This window comes from Rhinolophus hipposideros (assembly GCF_964194185.1).
Source record: "Rhinolophus hipposideros genome assembly, chromosome: 8".
Taxonomy (NCBI): Eukaryota; Metazoa; Chordata; class Mammalia; order Chiroptera; family Rhinolophidae; genus Rhinolophus; species Rhinolophus hipposideros.
Window position 1 is genome coordinate 90513315 of NC_138054.1, and position 16910 is coordinate 90530224.

Below are 16910 nucleotides of genomic sequence, written 5' to 3' on the forward strand. Positions count from 1 at the left end.
GAGATTAAGAAACCAAAATTTCCACAGTGCTTTCTGATCTTTGGTTGAAGTTCAATGTGTCAAACATACTCACTACCTATGGACCCTTTGCCCTTCTCACCTCCAGCGATGATGTGGAGATCACCGAGTCTCAGTGAGAAATATGGAACCAGCTCATGTTTGGGGAGCGGATGTGTCTCCCTATGAGTACTTGGTGGCTCTCATGAGAGTGTGGTATCCAAACTTTTGGATTGCTTTCCAAAAAAAAAAAAAAAAAGTCATCATTAAATTTCTTGCCAAGATTTAAAAAGTGAAGTGGATGAAGTGACTTCATATGTGAAGGAAAGAGGCAGCTTCATTGGGTGGAGTTAATGAGGGCAGAGGTGAGTCATGGAGTCCTGAGCTGTGAATATAATTACAGCTCATTTAGAAACAAACACGTATGTACATGACCTTTATTCTCTACAAAGCTGCATAAACGTTTACTTCCATGCTGACACACACAACCAGGGGGAATAAATTCAAATAGCAGGAGCCAGACATCTGATCATGTTCACAGAGGTTAGATGGCACTGAGTGGAAACACTGTCCTTCCATTAACCACACACCTTGAGTGAGAGAAGTCAAGGTACCCAACGACCAGGAGGCTGGTCCCCACCACTCTGGCGGTGGGAGGTGATGATAACTCGCCAGATTGAGATTACACCTATGAACTTCCCTTTCCCGCTCACCGTTTTCCAGCTTCCCACTGATTCAACCCTTTAGGAAAATCTTTGCCTCCCCCTTCCCTTGGATAATCCCTGATATTTGGGTTGCTTTTCATGGTTCATGGTCCCCAAGTCATGCTAATTTTTTTTTCTTTAACACTCATCCTTGCCTGTCTCTCTGTTATATTATATTCCCATTGATCCTCTCTCCTCACCTCATTGTACTATTGCGATAGCCAACTCATTTCTCCTTTCAGTTTACCCTACGCATTACTGCCAGGTTGATGTCCCTAAAACCCCCTTTGCAAACGTCACGGCTCACGCAGAGATCTTTAGTACCTGCCTGCAAACTCCCAGGCCTGACTTTCAAACATAAAGTCTGGCCCAAATCTACTTCGCGGGGGTTTTCTCCTGGAACTCCCTTGCTCCAGTCTAACTGATGGCTACCCCACCCCCATCACACACCCAGCAGGTTTCAGGCCTGGCGCTTGGCAGGTGCAGTCCTCCTCTTATCTCCTTTGTGTCTGTGAAGTCCTACCTGGCAGTTGCGCGTCCTCCGAGGAGCCTTACCCAACCATCCCTTGGTTTTTTTACCCGAATTTGACTGCACTGCTGCCCTGCCCCCACCCCTAGCCAGCTCCTGCACAAAGCACCCTGTCCTGTGAGCCAGGACCCTCCCCACTCCCAACTTCCCTCTGCAGCACCTTCATGACAGCTCCAGACACATCATCACAAAGTGCCTGATTTTATAGTTATTTCCCTGTTAGATTATAAGCTCATTGGCGACAGGGTTGGTGTCTCCCTCATCTTTTTATGCCCCGTGGCACCCAACACAGGATATTATCACAAAATGCCTATTGGATGAATACACAAAGCCGTGAAGGGCCCCTATCAGAGCAACAGACACCTTGACCCCAACTGATCGAGGTCCTTGAGCGCCCTCCCCTTGGCCAACAATCATACCAATCATCCCGTGTCTTTGAGAAAGATCCCCGTGGGTTCACCGCGTTATTCACTAAAAGTTGTGACAAGTCCTATGCGATTTCACAGCTTTGAGTGATACATTAGTGGGTAATAGGAAAATAAATAGCACACATTGTAATATGTCTACCATTACCCACGGCATCTGCATCAGAGGTCAACCTTGCCAGCCTTTGGAAACGCTACTTAAAAATTCGAGATATTCAAGTCAGATATGGCACCTGAGGATTAATAGGATAGCAAAGTGACACATGTGCTACGCGCCAGCGTCTGGGTCCAGAAGGGGATTTGCATTAACACACACGCTCTCTTTTTCCCCGCATCCTCCCGAAGTATGCGTCCCTTCATTAGGTAGCATTGCAAAATCCCTGTTCACAAACATCAAAATGTCCTGAAATTAAATGTCATTCTCCTCACCACTCATCTCTTTCCAAGTTCACACCAGTCTCCTCCCGCTCGCCCACAGGTTTTCCTGTCTGTGAACTTTTTGGTGCTAAAGTGCCATGTGTTTCTTGTAATGGTGACACTAATTGGTCACCACCATGGGTTTATGTCATGCCTATTTCAAAGACACTTTATGGCCATTAGATTATTAGCATGTCATTAATTGACATAATAATTCCATAATGTAATTAACAATTATGCTCTCCACTAAGGAAACTAAAGCTCAGAAAAATTAAGTAACTAGTCCTAGGATTTTACAAGGTCAAAATCAAGACCAAAACTGAAAACAAGGTCTTCTAATTCAGTGCTATACTAAGAAGGTCATGCCTCCTTATCTTTCCTTATGGTGTGCTCTAAAAGATACAACGAGAAACCAGCAACAAGGCATTAAAAAAACACAAAAAATGCCATCTTCTAAAAATAACATCACATATTTAGTCCCCAACTGCTCACTTATCTGAACAATTGCTGTGAGTTATTTGTTTTTGAGGAGAACTGACCTGTCTCTAAAACATTGGGAATGGCCTTTCCCTCCCTCAAAAGAATTTCTGGGCTGCAGTCTCTGGTTCACCAGAGCTTCTCAACTTCTGTCTCTGCTTTGGGTACTTAAAGACACAAGTCAGATCATGTCACCTCTCACCTCAAAACCCTCTGGTGGCTTCCCCCTTGACTTGGAGGAAAAGCCGAAGTCCTGACTGCGAAGGCTTTCCTGATGTGGCCCCTATTCCCGCTTTACCCTCATCCCCAACCACCCTCCTCCCATTCACTACGTTCTAGCTGTGCCCTCACGTTCCTCTGGCATACTCCTGTCTCAGGGCCTCTGCACACGCCCTTTGCTGGAATGTTCTTCCCCAGATGTCCACATGATGTGTTGCGGTCTCCACTCTAATGTCACCCCCTCAGTGACCACGCGAGCTGTAAATCCCACCACCCCCACATGGTCCGGATCCCGTCTTTGCCTGGTTTTCTCCCTCGGACTTGACGCTCTCCAGCACATTTGACTTATTTATTTTGTTTGTTGTCACTACCCGGTACAGGAGCCCTGTGAGCACAGTGGAGTAGAAACATACATCTGTGTGTGTGTGTGTGTGTGTATGGGGTGGGGGTATAATGTGCAGTTGTGACTAATGCTATCATAAACTGTGCTCGATCACTTTTTATACGACTGCTAAGCACTATTACATACTCACTGGTGGTTTGAATGACTTTAAAACTCAGAATACTATTAATTTCCGGTGAGTAATTCCAAGAAACATGGTACTTGAGGGAGAATTAAGATGTTTTCAGAACAGCACAAAAGGCTGCCTGCTGTGGATCTGGGAGAAAAGACCATCCTGCTGAAGTCATTTTCCTGTTTAGTAAACCACAGCAGACAGTGTAGTGGATATTTTGAGATTTACTGTACTCTGATTCATTTAAAATGAGATTCCACATGATAATATGTTTCTTTAAAGTGTTTTGGAAGAAGTTCGTGTTCATTCCAGTTCATAGTTTTCATTTTTTTAAAAAAAGCATTTGTCATTTCCAAGTTCAGGAGTTACTGTATGATACCAAAAAGTTTCTTACAAGGTACTCAATAAGATGTTAAAAAGAACAAGAGAGAGATTTAAAATAAACACAACTATTCAACTAATTTCACCATGCATTGAGTGCCTTCCGGGGTGTGAGCCTGGGGAAACGATTTAGCCATGCTTTGCCTTATTTTGTGCACAAATAAGAGGTGAAGGGGCCTGTCTACTTATACAGACGCGGAAGGCATGCCCCGCTCCATCCCCACGAAATCCAGTGGGGTGCGGAGGGCAGGCAGCTGTGCAGTGCTCAGTTGCTGGTTCAGCAACAACTCTGCTCTACCTGCCTGGCAGCAGCTGCCCCCAGAGGTCAGAATTGGCGCCAAATCAACAGGAATCTCTTCCTCACACCATCACCCATATGGCAGCAGAGCTCTGGCCCATGTCAGCTTCCATTGTGTTCTCACTCTTGCCGGCTGCTTCCTCTCCACAACCCGAGCCCACAAGACAAGAACAAAAACTACGGTTTTTACTGTGCGCATGGTTTTACTATCAGACTACTGGGTTGTTTTTTTTCAATTACAGTTGACATTCAGTATTACTTTATATTAGTTTCAGGTGTAGGGCATAGTGGTTAGACATTTATATAACTTACGAAGTGATCCTTCACCCCTCCATAAGTCTAGTACCCACCTGGCACTAGCCAGAGTTATTACAATATTATTGACTATATTCCCTATGCTGTACTTTATATTACATGACTATTTTGTAACTATCAATTAGTACTTCTTAATCCCTCCGTCTTTTCCTCCCAGTTCCTCAATCCCCTGCCCACCTGGCAACCATCAGTTTGTTCTCTGTATCTATAAGTCTGTTTCTGTTTTGTATGTTCATTTATTTTATTCTGTAGATTCCACATATAAGATCATATAGTATTTGTCTTTCTCTGTCTGACTTACTGCACTCAGTACAACACCATCTATGTCCATCCATGTTGTCACAAATGGCAGGATTTCATTCTTTTTTATGGCTGAGTAATATTCCACTGTATATATGAGTATGTACCACCTCTTCTTTATCCAATTGCCTATTGATGGGCACTTAAGTTGTTTCCATATCTTGGCTATTGTAAATAGCATAGCAATGAACATAGGGATGCATGTATCTTTTTGAATTAATGTTTTGAATTTCTCTGGATAGATACCCAGAAGTGAAATTCCTGGATCATAAGGTACTTCCAATTTTAATTTTTTGAGGAACCGCCACACTGTTTTCCATAGTGGCTGCACCAATTTGTAATCCCACCACCAGTGCACGAGGGTTCCCTTTTTCTACATCCTTGCCAACACGTGTTTGTTGATTTATTGATGATGGCCATTCTGACCGGAGTGAGGTGATATCTCATTGTGGTTTTGATTTGGATTTCCCTGATGATTAGTGACATCGAGCATCTTTACATATGTCTATTGGCCATCTGTATGTCCTCTTTGGAGAAATGTCTATTCTCCAAAGGTCCTCTACCCATTTTTTAATTGACTGTTTGGTTTTTTTTGGTGATAAATTTTATGAGCTCTTTATAAATTTTGGATATTAACCCCTTATTGGGATCATCATCACAAACATCTCTCCCATTCAGTAGGTTGTTTTGTTGATGGTTGTCTTTGCTGTGCAAATACTTTTTTAGTTTGATGTAGTCCCATTTGTTTTTTTTCTTTTGCTTCTCTTACCAGAGGAAATATATATGTATATCACTAAGAGCAATGTCTGACAGTTTACTGCCTATGCTTTTTTCCTAGGAGTTTTATGGTTTCAGGTCTTACTATTTACTATTTATGTCTTTAATCCATTTTGAATTTATCCTTGTATATGGAGTAAGAAGGTGGTCCAGTTTCTTTAAAACTACTGGTTTTGGGGCCAGTCTAGTGGCTCCAGTGGTTGGAGTGCCGTGCTCCTAACGCCAAAGTTACAGGTTCGATTCCCACATGGGCCAGTGAGCTGCGCCCTCTATAGCTAAGATTGTGAACAAGGGCTCTCCCTGTAGCTGGGCTGCCATGAGCAGCCCGAGGTCAGCGTGAGCTACAGTGGGCTGCTGTGTGCTGACATGGGCTGCTGTGCTGCCGTAGGGACTAGACTAAGAAACAATGGCTTGAACCAGAGTGGGGTGGGGGGAGGCAGAAGAAGGGGGGGAAAAAAAAAACAAAACTACTGGTTTTGAATATCACTGTATTTCTCACAAGATTTGCAGGAAACACATGAGATGATGATCGAGATTCTTTACAGAAAATTCTCTTTGACATCATCCTAATGTATCTTGAATGCACTAAAATATCCACTAACCAGGCTGTTCTGTCTTCTTCCTGCCTGCATTCCCAAATGCCTAATGCAGTAACCTGCATATAATAAATGTTCAAGAAATAATTACTGAATTAAGGTTTCTGTGGGATGAAATTTTCAACATTAGATATCTTAAAGGGCATTTCTTTGTCCACATAGAATCTAGTTGTGTATTAATACTGAGCTTTTTGAAAAAGAACAGTATGCATAGGTGGATACACTTGGCAATAGGCGCAAAGCTGAATTATTTAAAATAATTTAAAATGCATGTAGCATGGCCATTGGAATGTCAGAAGAATCTGAAGCATCAGATGAAAAACAGGCTAACTGCACATGAACAGAAAATCTTCACTTTTCGTCCCCACATTTCAAAAACTGATTGCGTTATTCGTGCAATGGACGACAATAAAACAGACAATAAAAAGAATAAACTAGTGACCCACACCACAACATGGACGCATTTCAAAAACATTAGTCTGAGTGAGAGAATTTTCACAGAAGACTACACATTGCACGATTCCGTGTCTGTGAAATTCTAGAACAGGCCAAACCAGTCGATGTTAGAAAAAAACAATACAGGTAATCTCGGTGGCTAGAGCAAGAAGCAACTGGAAAGGAGTGTGAGGGAATGTTATAAGGTTATGGTAATGGTCTCCATTTTGTCAGGGGTTTGCATGACACAAGTTTATACATTCGTCAACACTTATCCCTTGGTACACTTAAGGTTCACGCATTTTATTGCACACAAATTTTACCTTGAAGAAAAGGTAGAATTTTACGAAAAAGAAAAAAAAATCACACACAAAAATGGAACTCTAGTTAATGAGACGTATGCTGAATCATCTGGTGCAAAGTGTACTGAGAGCTGCAACTTACTGTGAGATGCATAAAAAAAAGATAGATTCACATAAGAAAGAAAGAGATACATGGAAATGTTCATGGATCTGCTGATGCATATAAAAGAAATACAAGAAGGATAAACCTGAAACCAAGGAGATTCTACTCCTGCAAGGAGTAGATGGAATATAGTGGAAAGAATGGAGGAAAGGCAACCCTTCCCTGAGTGTACCTCTCTTCATAGTTCCGACTTTAGAATAGGGCAATGTGTTTCACATACTGATCCCTTCCCCCCCACCACCAAAAACAAAGTAAATGTAAATATTTAAAACCAACCAAGATGTGGAGGAAACCTACAATGAAATACAAACAGTAACAGATGAACCTAACTGTATTAGAAATGAGGAACATATCCAACCAGTAGAGGGTGGGGGAAGAAAAGAACTAAGCCAAGTGACTTGGGAAAACAGTATTTTGGCTCTATATTACAATGCTAAAAAACAAAAGAATTGTGTACAAATATCATACTCTAATTCGCAAATTTGTTTCTCACAGGGGTATGGATTAGCGATTCTGAATCTACTTTGCGTGTATACTAGGACTGACCAAATAAGTAAATATATTGTGGATAATGAGAGCTACGTTTTTCACTGATGAAGATAGAAGTTACTAGTAGAGAAAAGGGATGGTCCAGAATGAAACCGTGCTGTTGAATTGGTCTCAAAGGCATCAGTATGAACTCATGATTTCATATGGATATGAATACATATATGCACATATATCCTCACACCAGATGGAGAAATACAGGTGTGTGCATGGATGTGTATAGGTCTTAGTAAACATACATATATTTCCCAGTTCCATCTCTAGGAGAGCCTGAAGACAGTGACACCTCTGTAGCAATAACCACACTTAGCATTCAGATCTTGGTTTGTAAGTACCATTCTCAAAAAACAAAAACAAACAAACAAACAAACAAAAACCCCAAAAACAGGGCTCCTTAGAGGAAAAAAACTAGGGAAAATAAAAAATGAGCCTGCAATATCTCATAGGGCCAGCAAGTAAGAAAGTACTCAGAAAATGATGGGGTATGTCAAAAGGACTTGAGCTAATCTGAAGAAAGCTTCCGGCGATCAAACTGCGACAATCTGAGCAATAACATAAATAATGATAATACCGGATTTTAACCCAAAGATGAAAATAAATATTCCTGACTCTGTGTTATGAATAAATAATTGAATAAATAAACAAGTGGGGAAGAAGGGACACCTCTTCCTTGCAGTTTAATTCCAGCTAATGAATGTAGAAAGAATGAGGGACGCAGGAAAGTGCCATTAGAGAATTAGAAATAATTGCTGCAGAAACAACCCTTCAATGCTAAAATTAATTACGCGAAAGTTTAAGGAGATGCGGCATATTTGCATAGTCTCAAAGTATCTCCTCCAAAACACTTACTACTTACAAAGTGAAAAATAGTAAATTTACAGTGGAGAAACCTGGCGCACAACCCCTTGTGCAGTGATAGACTGAGAAACTGGCAGAGATTGGAGGAGACTGAGGAAACCCAGCAGCTAAATGCAGGCGGGGGTCCTGGGTTGGATGCTGGCCAGAAAATTGACATTAGTGGCAAGCGCATGAAATTTAAACAAGATGTGTAGATTCCTTAGTAGTAATGTTCATTTTCTGGTCTGATCATTGCATGATGGTTTTTGTAAGATGCTGACTTTAGAGGAAGCGGGTGAAGGGCATTTGTGAATGCTCTGTATTACTTTTGCAACTTTTCTATAAGTCTAAAGTTATTTCAAAATAAAAATTTAACAAAAAAAAAGATGTGCTGATGGGTGGATAGGTGGTGATGTGATAAACAGACACATTAAAATGCTACTTGTAGATTTTAGGTACTGGGTGTTCACTGCACAGTTCTTTCAACTTTTCTGTATATTTGAAACTTTTGAAAATAAAATGTTGGAAACATCCAATTAATAAACCAAATTTAATTTTGGTTCTGGTGGTAACTTATTTACTGCTAATTGAACATAAAGAGCAAAAGTAATCAGGAATTTGACACAAGTAAGGTAAAATAACGTGACTTTTGCCGCGCGGTGTGACACTGGGACGAAGACCACGTTCTGGAGTTAGGAATCAGAACAATCTAATCTAAGCCACAAAGGGTCAAGTAAACAATAGCAAGAGAAGAACTCTCAAAACCTTCACTGAATGTAATTATTAACAAGACAGGGTAGCCTACATGTTTAGGCGCATAGAATCTGCTTGGTGCTAGCTGTGCTCTGGTAGAGATCTGGCCTATGAAGGAGCTCCTTCTAGCCTCCTACTCAAGGCCCGATAAGGGTGACCTTATCAAGCTCCTGATTAGAAGAGGGAGGAGGTGGTGGAGTCAGCTAAGCCAGGGCTGGTATAAATTGGTATAGTCGCCTTACTTAATATTAGTTAATTGCTAAACAAACTGATTTTGTGAATCAGCCCCGCAGTAAAATGATGACATAACAAGCAATAAACGTGCACTGGTAACCTTTGGTGTGCTGCATGAATGTACACACTGTAACCCACATGTTTATCATTGAATGCGGGAAATGGTGGACTTGTAATGAAATACACACATGTTCCTTGGAGATTGAGAGTCAGGGCAATGATGAAGGGAAAAACATGATCTTCATGCACTAAAGATTCACAGATCAGGAAACATCCTATGAGATAATTCAGAAAGCTTCTGGTTCCCAGTATAGAACAGGAAACGCCAGAAGTCCGATTCAGCCCTAGGAGGATAGACATTTAGGGAAAATTCCAAGACCTCGTCCTCCAGGGAACTCAGAAAGGAATCAGACCCAGAAGGTGGAGACTTCATCGGCTGCTAAACTTATCTGGTTCTACAAGTAAACTGTGACGGCTTGAAAACTTGGTAACACAGAAGTCAGTTTCAAAGCTGGAATAGAAATAAAAAAAAATCTTCCCCAATGATGAATAGTCTTCTTTGAATGTGTAACGTACAAAACTTGGATATCTCAGTCGAGAACTGATAGGCCGTATGTGGAGAGAAGGAAATTTGGTCTGTGATCAAGGCCCTTTCAGGTACAAATCGAATCCTGGCATGTTAATAATTTTAAGTAATAATAATTCTGAAAAACATTAGTAGCTCATATCCTTTAAACACTTCAGTATACCAGGCCTTATGCTCTGCAACTAGATGGAGTAACTCAATAATAATAATTTCTTCCCAGAGTGCTCACTGAACCCCAACAGGACACCACGCTAACCTACTGTTTACTGGCAATTCTAAGAGATATGAGGATGACTATTTTGAGCCTCCTCAACAGTATTCTCGCGCGCGCGCACGTTCTCTCTCTCTCTCTCTTTCTTGTACACACTGAAGGTTTGCCAAGGGTTGAATCAAAAATTATTTCAGCTGTATTCATTTCAAAATTGTCAGTCCTCCAGACAGTACTGGACTACTCATGTCTAATGCAACAGGGCACCGCATGCCACGTTTCTTCTCTGATCTTCAAAGGACAGGCATCTCATAGAGAAAAGTCCTTTTGTGGCAAACTGTACTCGTGCCTGGAAAAGAGTACAAGATGCCACAAACACATAAATTCACGCAGAGGTTCTGCAGTAAGAATCTGATGGTTAAAAACAGTCGGTTTCAGAGCATACTCCATTCTAACGGGTATTCCATAACCATATTTTTAAAAAGAGGGGAAGATGAACATTAATCCCTTTAGATAATTTTTTAAAAGGTCAGACGTCAATTCTGATTTTTTTCTGAAGTAGGACATGAAATTAGCACATTTAGTTTCCTAGATCGGACACAACAGGTTTTCACTGCATCTTCCATGTTCAACTTAATAAAGCAAACAAGTGCCTATTTTTAGGATAGATATCAATCAAGGACTGATATCACAAGGATTGATATCACTGGCATTCCAATGGCTGGATGGCATTGTTAGTACGAAGATGCAAACCATTGTTTTACAGAACAGTGATTCAGTTCTCCTGAGTAAGAAAGCAAAGTCTCTGAGCAAATCTCTTCCTCACTCTGCGGGAACCGCCCAGCCAACCCTGATCTCAACAGTAGAGCAAACCACCATGCATTCAGGAAAAAGAAGATTTCTTCATAGAGCTCAAGATATCTGCTTTGACCTTTGGACATTTAAATGCCCTGACTCCGTTTCTAATTATAAAATTGAAATATGGACTTTGCAAGGTACAATGAGGGCCAGGTACCATTTGTGCAACACAAATGGCTGTTCCGTCCCTGCTGTGAGCCATCTCAGAACCTCTTGCTGCTCTTCCTCCAGAGGCTACCCTATTATTTGGGGGGTTACAGTCTCACCCCCACACACATCCTACTCCCCCTTTGTGGATCAAGGCTGCAAGCCTCAACTTGCCTCCTCCTTTCAACCTATAAACGTACCTGTCTTTCTTTTCACCGTAGAAGACCAGTGTTTCTGATTCTCGTTCCCCTATGGTCCCTGCTGGGTTTTATTTCTTCAAGCTCTCTCTCTCCACTGCTCTCTCCCCTTTGCCTACACAGAAGCTCCACTATTCAGCACCTAAAGAAAACCTTGACCTCTGACCTCTTGCAGGAGCTCCCTATGTCCCTGTGTTCTTTCCTACCTGTTGGTGCTCTTTCAGCATCTACATAATTCTTAACCCATCTGCTTCTCTTCTTCATCGCCAGGATGCTGGGCCAAGCCATCATTATGTCTCACCTGGATTCTTCTACTTTATGTGAAAATGCAAAACTGATTGCCTTAGCAATTCACGTGTGTTAACTTCCACAGGTCAGCAGTTTCCTCATTGTTCTTACACTCAAATCCTTCCTCATTGTTCTTAGACTCAAATCCTTATGATCATTCAGAAGACCCAGCAGGGACTCCTGTCACTGTCCCCTTTGCTCTCTCCACGCACTAGGCTTCGCATTTGCTTTCCTCATTGCCTGGAATATTCTGCTTTCTACCCTCACCCCCAACTATTTCATTCCCCTTCACCCTTCAGGTATAAGCTCCAATTTCACATCCTCAGGGATCCTTTTTTGGCCTCCCGATTAGGTCATGTTTTTGGCCCCCAATTAGCACCATATTTCTTCCTGCCAAGGCACTGCCCCAGTTTGTGATGACACATTCACTTTGTGTCATCATTTGATCAGTGCCTCTCTCCCACGAGACCCTCAGATCCATGATGGCAAATCATCACCTTACTCACATTTATATCCACAAAGAATGGCATGAGTTCTAACCCTTCTCAGGAACTCAGTAAACATTCACTCTTGTCAAAGTTCAACATTCCAGAAAGAGAAGGCTAACCTTGTTCCTGCTCCCTGATTTCCATTCTCTGCTGATCACAATGTGCCTTCCAGTCACTCTGCTCTTCTGAAAGTCGCCAATGACTTCCTAACGGTCAGTCTACCATGTTCTTTTAAACAGACCCACAGTGAAGGCACCATTGAGCCCTGTTGGCCACGCTCTCCACTGCCTCCCATGTCCTCCTGACCTCTTGGGTGGACTGCTGTCCTCCTTATCTCTTTGGCCCAGTTCCCTGGCTCCTCTCTCCTCACTCCTTAAATGCTGAGTTCCCCTCAGAGTTCTGAACTTCTTGCTCTTATTTTCCAGTCTATCTCACTGACTTCTTCACCTTTGGATACCTCTGAGAATCTGATCAGATTTATGGACGCACTCCATCCAGCACACCAAGTGGAAACTCACAGAAAATATTGCTTATAATTTCTGGTGGCGATAGACCTGTGAACCCCAATTGTCTGGGCCACCCTGGATCCCAGTTAAGGAGCCCATACTACCTGGGCTCCTAGGCACCGGCTCTCACTTCCAACTACTGCTTTTGTCTGCTAACTCTCTTCCTAGCCCCAACGACTCTTGAACTCTAGTCCTATTTTCAAATAGCCATTTCTATCTCTTCCCAGATGTCCCACCAGCACTGTCCAAGGAAACTCATGTATTTCCCCCTGCTGTCTTTTCCTGCTTTTCCTATCTCCAGCAAGGTATCTTTCTGATTTTAAGGAATTCCTATGATTCATCCATGATATCTCTATAGTCATCCAGGTTCCTTCCCAGAAAAATAAAAACGAAACTTTAATTTTTCTCAATCCAATGTTCAAATAGTCTTTCAAAACGCAATCAACCTCTTTCCTGAAAACCAACCAATTCCAGAATAAACTAATTAAAAATAAAATGTATACACTTCAAAAAGAGGGACAATGATGGGGGCCGGCCCAGTGGCTCAGGCGGTTGGTTGGAACTCTGTGCTCCTAACTCCGAAGGCTGCCGGTTCGATTCCCACATGGGCCAGTGGGCTCTCAACCACAAGGCTGCCAGTTCAATTCCTCGAGTCCCGCAAGGGATGGCGGGCAGCGCTCCCTGCAACTAAGATTGAACATGGCACCTTGAGCTGAGCTGCCTCCCAGATGGCTCAGTTGGTTGGAGTGTGTCCTCTCAACCACAAGGTTGCTGGTTCGACTCCCGCAGGGGATGGTGGGCTGTGCCCCCTGCAACTAGCAACGGCAACTGGACCTGGAGCTGAGCTGCGCCCTCCACAACTAAGACTGAAAGGACAACAACTTGAAGTTGAACGGCACCTTCCACAACTAAGACTGAAAGGACAACAACTTGAAGTTGAACGGCACCTTCCACAACTAAGATTGAAAGGACAACAACTTGACTTGGAAAAAAGTCCTGGAAGTACACACTGTTCCCCAATAAAATCCTGTTCCCCTTCCCCAATAAAAAGATAAACAAATAAAAAAAAGAGGGACAATGACATCAGATTAGCAGACCCCACCCACCTCGCAATGCCACCACAGGTATAATAAATGTGCTAAGGGACCAATGAAGAAGATAGCGTCCTCAGCATGAAACAGGGAGAAAAAAAAGCTATTCATTTGGCATCAATTCGAACCCCAGCACTTGTGTAAGGCCCTCTTATTACATGGAGCCACCCTCGTATCCCAATTATTCTCCAAAACAACAGCTTGGCTGGCCTCCCCGCTGACCTCTAACACTCAGCTCTGCTCGAGTCATTCCACCAACCTGGCATGCGTCTCCACTCTGTTTTGACTTTTCAAATTCTTCCTCAAGGCCCAGAACAAATGACTCATACATGGGTAGTATGTCACCTATCTACGAGCAGAGCCCAAGCTGTACCTTTTCAACAAAGCCTTCTCCAATTCAATTATGTCAGCAAATACTTACAGGCACATGTTACGTGTAAAGTGCTGTGTCCCGTGTCGGGGGAGTGTACTAGAACAGGGAGGAGATAGAAAGATGAAAATAACGTGGCCTCTGACTCAATGTGTGTATAATCCAGTAGAACATTTTTTAAAAAACAATACTAAGTAAAATGCTGGGCTGAAACACACAGGCATCAGGGTACAAAGTGAGGCAAAAAGAATTTCTTTCCTTTCTCTGAAATTGCATCCCATTTGTACTCCTTCGTGGTTCAATGGCACTCGTGTGCTAATCCATACTCACAAGTGGTGTGGAAGCCTCCTACTCACAGCTGAACTATATTTCGCCTGTCTCTAGTGAAGCCACAAGAATGAGCCTTTGAGCAGAGGAGAGGTTTGGCAGAGAGCAGAAGAGGCAAGAGGACATCCTATTTAGGGAACAAGTTCTTGTAAAGGTGGCTCACTGGCTATTTATCACGAAATAGCAGCAAATAATAACCAAGCCTCGAATTAACCAAAACTTTTACCCTCCACAGAATGAGTCATTGAGGTACCAAAGTATATGCTGCGGAACTTTCCATTGTGTTAGCCTGCAAAACTCCTAAATTTGAAGTAAATATTAAATATGTCTTCCCAAATGTTTTCATAGCAATGGAGAAATGCAGTTGAGGACAAATGAATCGCAGGACCCAGTCTAAACCCCACCCTGATGATCCTGTTAAGATGAGAGAAATGGTCAACAGCAAAGTGAGGAGGTCAAGTTCAATGCAGCTGTGCGGCAGCCGGGCCGTGGTTCGCCACCAGCCCTTACAGTAGGTGATTTGCTGGGGTCTGTGAGTCACCCATGAGGGGAGCTGCAGTTCTCAGCCAGTGCTGTACACACTGAGATCCGGTATTTGCTTTTAGACCGTGGGAGCAAAGACTAATAAGGAAAATACAACACAGCAGCTGGAAAACCAATTCCCTCTGGACTGTCCCAAAGCACTCCTGCCAAGTCATTTCCCATCCTCGGGACAAGGGAGGTCCCCAAGCATGTGTGCGTTTCTGTCCTTCAGACTCATTTCTTTTGCCTCACTTATCACTTTACACCCCAGCTTAAAGTGATACTAAGCTCCAACTCCTTCTTGTAACACCAAACATGACAAAAATCCGTCATTAAACACACAGCTCAAAAAATTTCATTTCAGTGTATTTCTTTGATCCTTTCGCACACTGCATATTCAGCCATTTTGAGAGACCAGATAACAGACTACGCTAGTGTTAGTTGATACGGTGGCAAGATTGTGCCTCGTCCTACCAAGACACGTCATAATGTCATTCAGTCTTGTCATCTGTGTGACTGAAACTAAAATTTGGACCTCATCAAACACCGCTGGACTGAGCAAGAACTCTACAAGACTAAGAGAAGGCAAATTAACACCTCCTTTCTTGACTTCAAAAGAGTGTGAACAGCTTCAGCAGGAAACCGGGCGATTTCCTTGGAAAAACCACTTGGATTCTAGCAAAAATCCTGAATGATCAGCTGTCGGAAGGATGAATACATTTTAGGGACAAAGGTTTATCATTCAATGCTTAGAATTAAAAGTAATTTTTTGACCAGGCAATATATTTTTTTAAGTTAGCTCAGTGGTAAATCCATTTCTCTGGACACAAATATCTAGCAACATATCTTAGTTTATTAACATTGATTTTTGTGGCATGCACAGTCTTTCTGTTTCAGTAACATTTCCTCGGAGCTGGTTTTTTCTGTGAGATATTAGTTATCAACAACAGGTATTGGGGCGTTCCTAAGTAAAGAATGCTGTTCCTGTAGAGAATATAAGCAAAATTATAATCCAGCTGAGAAAAAGTCTACAAACTAGTGTGGGGGCTAAAAACATAATACTTTTCCTCCCACCTTCTAAGTTCTTCTATCTGGGCTCATCATCAAATTAACAGAGAGATTCACAGGAGAAAATCATATTTTAATACATGTGCATGGGGAATTCACAGACACATGAAAGTTCCAAAGGCAATGAGGCAACACTGGGTACATGAGATATTTTGGACAAAGAAGAATGGGGGGGGGCGGGGGAAATGGGGTCTTAGATTTCAGAAGGAAGAATGGGAGATTTACAGGTAGAGAGGAAGAGCAGAACACACCTGGCAGGTAAACTCTCGCTAGGCAACTCAGAAACAATAGGACACAGGGGTATCTGGCTAATAGGCCCCTTGCCTAAAGCCCTGCTATTTATCAGACTTAATTCAAATTAGTCTAAAGGAGAACATCCTAAGGTTTCCTTCCCCAAGCAAGTTTCTCTGTCTGAATCTCTTGGGCAGGAAGTGGAAGAGGGCCAAAGGTTCTTTCTGAATCTTGTTTCTTAATAATCAGCTGAAAATCAATATCCCAAAAAGGCAGCTTTCGGGTGGCAAAACTTTGGTTCCCTTCACTAGCTATGCACAGATGGAAGTAATGAATATGCTGTTTTGATTATTTTCACCCAGTCAGATCTGTTCGACTTGCAGCTTTTCAGCATGATCCCAGTCCTGTAGCTTCCTTGGACTAAACATAGGAGAGAACATGTAAAATTTGTAATATCTCACTTATCTGAGAATCATTTACATGACAACCTCAGCTAAGTGGAACTCTGCTGAGAAGGCAAAGGGAAAACAAAAAGATATTCAAATAGCAGTGACAAAGAGAATGCACTAAATGGCCTATGCACAGAGAACAGACACAAGGAAAACAAGTGTAACTGCCCGGAGAGGAAAAAAGCTACTAATGTAAAGCCAGTTTGGAGGCAAAAAGTTCTAACACTCTCAAGAGACCTCAGACATCTACCTGTCTGTAAGGGGATAGAAAAGCTGCCAGCACACAGTACTTTCAGCATGCATTCATTGACGGATGATGGACAACTGCTGTTCTAAATGATGACCCAAGACCTC